At 38.4% G+C, this 6,566-nt stretch overlaps 1 pseudogene; it reads left to right on the top strand.

Moving 5' to 3' along the window:
- The first annotated feature begins 4,640 nt into the window (after nucleotides 1-4,640).
- On the top strand, nucleotides 4,641-5,110 carry LOC105000682 (annotated as a pseudogene).
- Nucleotides 5,111-6,566: the final 1,456 nt, after the last annotated feature.

The raw sequence follows: 6,566 nt of genomic DNA, 5'->3' as shown, positions 1-6,566 counted from the left end.
TCCATGGAGTCACCAAAGACTTGGACACATCTTGGCAGCTAAACAACAACAACAATATTGTGCTCAATTGACAATTAAAACCAAAGTTTAAAAAATAGTGACACAAAGATGTCTTAAACACGACAAATTATATATTCAAAATAGTGTCACATTTAATAATTAGATATAAGAATTATTTCCATAAATATAATGAATAAGCTAAAGTTGTCTATGATTTAATCTTGTAGAAGTCCTTGTCAAACAACCAGAAATGGGAAAAAAAGAGGTGCAAAATATTGGAAACAGACAAAATTATCATTTTTCAGATGTTACTATCTATCTGAAAAACATGGCAGGTTGAATCGCAAAGGTATTAAAACCATTAGAGAGTTCTATTAGGTGGTCAAATTAACATTAAACACAAAGCTTTCTCAATTATACCTCAGTAAAACTGAAATTTTTTTTAAACACTAAGCTTTCTTATATGTTGACAATATCAGTTAAAAAAAAGATGGTATTCACAATAGAAACAAAATGCATAAGACACTTATAAATAAACAAAATAAGTAGTGTACAAATTAAGAAAATCATAAAACAACAAGAAACACTGCTACTGCTGCTAAGTCGCATCAGTCGTGTCCGACTCTGCGTGACCCCATAGGCGGCAGCCCACCAGGCTCCCCCGTCCCTGGGATTCTCCAGGCAAGAACACTGGAGTGGGTTGCCATTTTCTTCTCCAATGCAGGAAAGTGAAAAGTGAAAATGAAGTCACTCAGTCGTGTCCGACTCCTAGCGACCCCATGGACTGCAGCGCAGCAGGCTCCTCCGTCCATGGGGTTTTCCAGGCAAGAGCACTGGAGTGGAGCGCCATCGCCTTCTCCAACATGGGTGTACTGCACACATATTTCTGTCGCCCTTGTTGTCATTGTTACTGCCTTTGTCCCCCAGAACATCCAGGCTTCTGTTTCTGGAACAACTGCTTCCTATTCTGTGGCTTCCCTGGTGGCTCAGACAGTAAAGAATCTGCCTGCAATGTGGGAGACTGGGGTTCGATCCCTGGGTCGGGAAGATCCCCTGGAGAAGGTAATGGCAACCCACTCCAGTATTCTTGCCTGGAGAATTCTATGGACAGAGAAGTCTGGTGGGCTACAGTCCATGGGGTTGCAAAGAATCGAATATAACTGAATGATTAACACTTTCACTTTCTGTGGGTTTCCTGTCCCACTGTGTGCAGACTTGTTATGCCTGTTATCTATGTGTCTAGCCCTTTTTCAGCCAAGGGGTAAACAAGTTATCCAAGCGAGGATCACTGAATTCTCTCCAGAATCTGAAAACTGAGCCTCGGACAGAAAGCTGGTGGATCTGAGGAATTTGAGTGGAGCTGCAGATCACTATAAGTACTATAGCTCTTTTTATGCCCAAATCCAGTCCTTCAGCTTTTCTTCACATCTGTTAGCCCCTCCACATCCTTTCAGGAATTCCTTATGTTACATTTTTTCTTTAAGTCAGTAAAAATTTGCTTCTGATTTTTTTCAACCAAATAACTGTAACTGAGTCTATAATAGACATACTATTACAATGATGTCAATTACCTCTAAATTAATCTATTATTCAATACAATACAGGCTCAGCTGGTTAGTAATTTGCCTGCAATGCTGGAGACCTGGGTTGGGAAGATCCCCTGGAGAAGGGAAAGGCTACCCACTCCAGTATTCTGGCCTGGAGAAAGCCATGGACTGTACAGTGCATGGGGTCACAAGGAGTCAGACACGACTGAGCGACTTTCACTTTCAGTTTGCAATAAAAAACACACCAAAATCATAACAGAAATGGAACCAAGCAGTCTTAAATTTCATCTTGAATCATCATCAACTTTGGTTACATGTTAGAATCATCTGAAGAGTTTTCACAACTCTCTTTTCCCAGGATGAATCCCAAAGCAATTAAATTAGGACCTCTGAGTGCAGGACCAAGTGTTTATTAGAGCTCTTTGAGTGATTATGATGTGCTGCCAACACTGAGAATTACTTCTCTAGAAGAATAAACATGTAAGACTAGTGAGAAATTTCTGGGGAGGAAAAAAAGAAAAAATGAGCAGGCTTGTCCCATGGGCAACTGAAATATAAAGCTATAGCTATATAAGTAAAGCAATGTACTCCTAGCATAAGAACTGACAGACAAATAGAACAAAATGCATACTCCAAAAGAGTCAAATCCAAATCCATACAACTGAAAATATAATAGACATAGCATTTAAAATCATTGGGGAAAAGAGGGACTACTCTGTGAACAATGTTGGGACAACCAGCTAGCCATTTGAAACAATGAAGCCATTAAAATAAATTCTAGATGACTCAGAAGTGAAAATTAAACTATAAAAATATGCTGCTTTTGCTTATGCAATATATATCCATCCTTATCTTGGTAATGAAACCCCAGTTTTCCCTGGGAAGCTGCTCATCAGCAATTTTCAATCCATTTGACTGAGGGCTGAAGTAAAAAGATGAAAAGATATTAACTCTGTCCCTTAAAGAATATAAGAAAAGCAATGAGATATCACTTATTGACCATCATACTGGCAAAATAAAAAAAATTTTTGGTAATAGCTGGTCTTGTTTAGTATGCAACAATTAGAAACTCTCAGAGTGTAAATGGCAGCAAACACCATAAATATATATACCTTTAATCCAGTACTTCAACTTTTGGTAATATAATACAAGCTTACAGTCAATCACAACCACAAAGATTTTATTGATCATAGCTTTGTTTTCACAGTGAAAAAATAAATGTCTTTCAAGAGGATAACTATACATGTGTTGACATTAAATATGTTCACGACTCTTGACACTTATTAGAATTACTATTATTAAAACACACAGAAAATAAGTGTTAGCAAGGATGTGGAAAAATTGGAACCTTTGTGTACTATTGGTGGGAATGTAAAATGATACAGCCGCTATGGAAAATAGTATTGTGATTCCTCAAAAAATTAAACATAGAATTACCATATGATCTAGGATTTCCACTTCCACTTTGGGTATATACCCGAAAGATTTGAAAGCAGGAACTCCAACAGATATTTGTACACAGTCCTCACAACAGCATTATTTGTTGTTGGTCAAAAGAAGAAGCAACTCAAGTGTCCATCGATGGATAAATAGATAAGCAAAATGTGGCCTATATGTTCAATGGACTATCAGCTTTAAAAAGGAAAGATATTCTGATACATGTACAACATGGATGAACTTTGAGGACATTATGCTAAATGAAATAAGAGAGTCAGCAGAGGACAAATATAATATGATTCTACTTATACGAGGATCTACAGTACTCAAATTCATAGCAGAAAGTAGAATGGTGGTTGCCAGGGGTTGGAGGGCAGAGTAGTGAGTTCTTGTTCAATGGATAGAGTTTCAGATTTGCAAGATGAAAAGGTTCTAGAGATGGATGATGGTGATGGCTGTAGAACAATGTAAAATGTACCTACTGCCACAGAACTGTGAGCTTAAAAGTGCTTAAGATGGCAAATTTTATGTTAAACATATTTCACAATAAAATTTATTTTCTATTAAAAAAGAATTTGTTTATTTTGATTTCCTCAAGATTTGTCTTTATTAATATTGTCTGGGAAATTTGCTTTTATGATGAGTCATTCAAGAATGACTCTGAAACACAAGTTTTGCGATAAGCAGAGCTTCCTAGAGGTCATTCTTCATGGTTGCTTTTATAGTTTATGATCTTCAATCATATTTATTTGTAATCATTTTTCACAAAGTAGGAAAAACCTTTTTTTAAATAATTTCATTAATTTATTTCTGGCTGTTGGGCCTTCATTGCCCTGCAGGCCTTTTCTCTAGCTGTGTGTGCAGGCTTCTCACTGCGGTGGCTACTCCTGTTGTGGAGTGGGGACTCTAGGGCTCACAGGCTTCAGGAAAGGCACATGGGCTTGGTATCTGTGGCTCCCAGGCTCTAGGGCAAAGCTCAACAGTTGTGGTGCTCGGGCTTATTTACTCTGCAGCATGTGGGATCTTCCCAGATCAGGGATTGAATCCGTGTCTCCTGCATTGGCAGGCAGATTCTTAACCACTGAACCACCAAGGAAGCCCAGGAAAAGTCTTTTTAAAAAGAGAGAGAGAGCAGAACACTTAAAAACATCAAAGAGGATCCTTATACAGGGTCAATAGCAAATGCAATTATAGAAAATTAGGTGGTGACATCATATCTTAAGTTACAAGTCAGTTCTTTGTGGGGTAATTTTCCATGTTGGAATTTTGCTTCACATTTTTTCAGCAGCCCTATTTCACTCCCAGAAGCTAGCTGCTCATAGATTCTAGTGGCTCAGTCATGCATGCCAGGGACCCAAAATCTGAGAGGATTCACTTGGTTAACCAAGAACCCTTAGCCAGAGGCAATCTGGTTTCTTTCCCAGGGCTAGTACAAAACAGTGGAAATATTTCCACTCCAAATAGAAACTACAATCTAAAAGTAGCCCTGTTCCCTTTTCTTTTAAAATTTGAACACAAGCAGAAACAAAGAGTAGGATTTCGGTTTATCTTACACTGAGGTTCAAGAAAGGAATTGTAGCAAATATAAAACAAAATTTTAACTGGCACTAGATTATATGACAACTACTACACTTAAAAACTGTATCTAGCGTTTTCATGAAGATGGAACCGAAGGCGAAGAAGGAAACCCCTGCCCCTCCTAAAGCTGAAGCCAAAGCAAAGGCTTTGAAGGCCAAGAAAGCAGTGTTGAAAGGTGTCCACAGCCACAAAAAAAAGATCTGGACGTCGCCCACCTTCCGGCGGCCCGAAACCCTGCGGCTCAGGAGGCAGCCCAAATATCCTCAGAAGAGCGCCCCAGGAGAAACAAACTTGACCGCTATGCCATCATCAAATTCCCCCTCACCACCGAGTCAGCCATGAAGAAAATGGAAGACAACACACTGGTATCCATTGTGGATGTCAAGGCCAGCAAGCACCAAACTAAACAGGCTGTGAAGGAGCTCTATGACATTGACGTGGCTAAGGTCAATACTCTGATCAGGCCTGATGGAGAGAAGAAGGCATATGTTCAACTGGCTCCTGACTATGATGCTTTGGATGTTGTCGACAAAATTGGGATCATCTAAACTGAGTCCAGCTGGCTAATTCCAAATATAAAAGTTTTCACTATGTAAAAAAAAAAAAAAAAACCTGTATCTAGTACAGTTGCTTAGTATAGAACCTGATCAGGAGAGAAGAGAAATAATGCCAACTTCTTGCCAGAAAATCAAAACACTAAGCCATCTGCATATATCTGGACAAAATTATAATTCAAAAAGATACATGCACTCCTATGTTCATAGCAGCATTATTTACAATAGTCAAGACATAGAAGAAACAAAAGTCAATCGACAGAAGAATGGATAGAGAAGGCGTGGTAATATAAACAATGGAATCTGACTCATAAAAAAGAATGAAATAATGCCATGTGCAACAACAAGGATGGACCTAGAGGGTATCACACCAAGTGAAGTCAGTCCAAAAGAGAAAAACAAACACCATATGACATCACTTATATGTGGAATCTAAAATATTACACAAGTGATCCTATCTACAAACCAGAAACAAACTCACAGACATAGCGAAAAGCTTGCAGTTGCCAAGGGGGAGAGAGGGTGAGAGAGGATGACTTGGGAGTCTGGGATGAGCTGATAGAAACTATTACATATCGAATGGATAACAACAAGGTCCTACTGTATAGCATAGCGAACCTATATTCAATACTCTGTAATAAGCCACAATGTAAAAGAAAAAAACACTAAGCCATTTGTAAGCAGATAAATACCTTCCAGTAATATCCATTTAAATATGTACTGAGGTTTATAGACAAAAGGTACCATTGTGAACACAGGTTAGGATCTTAGGATCCTATGTAATGTGATCCAAGGAACCAGATGACTTTGATGAAGTTCCCCCTTTGCAATCAAACTCAGCAATATTGTTCAAAAGGAACCAAGAGAACAGGAAAAATCTTCGGAGTCAAACCAGTTATAACTGGTCTCTGACCAGTAGTGTTTCTGTTCCAATATAAAGTCACTTTTCTAGAGGACTTCACACCATCTGTTTCTGAGGTTTATTTAGACCAGTTTTAGTGATTTTATGCTAAAGGTGCATAAAAAAGTGTTGTTTAACTCATATTTGGCAAGATATTTCTTGAATAAATGAAAGAGGCATGACACCTTCATATTTCTGACATTTTAAAAATATTTTCAAACAAAACACTGAAATACTATATAACAAAAATATTATCAAAGCTCTGCCTACTCTGCATTCTTGCATGTGATTATAAATCATTCACTCCGGTCACCCACCGTCCATGGGCATGCATCTAGAACTGAAGTGGCACGCTGACTCTAATAAATGCCAGACCTTGCCGAGAAACCTCAGAAATCCATCCAACAGTCGATGGCAATGAGTCACATGACTAAAATAATCATGTGACTAATGGCTATGCTATTAGTATAGCTGAAAATGAGAAGACCTCATGACCCAGAGATGCCAGGACTAGGTATAAATACAAAAATACACTAGGAAAAATACGAG

The sequence above is a fragment of the Bison bison genome, unplaced genomic scaffold, assembly GCF_000754665.1.
Source record: "Bison bison bison isolate TAMUID 2011002044 unplaced genomic scaffold, Bison_UMD1.0 scf7180017864373, whole genome shotgun sequence".
Lineage (NCBI taxonomy): Eukaryota > Metazoa > Chordata > Mammalia > Artiodactyla > Bovidae > Bison > Bison bison.
This window is presented reverse-complemented; position numbering and strand designations above follow the sequence as displayed.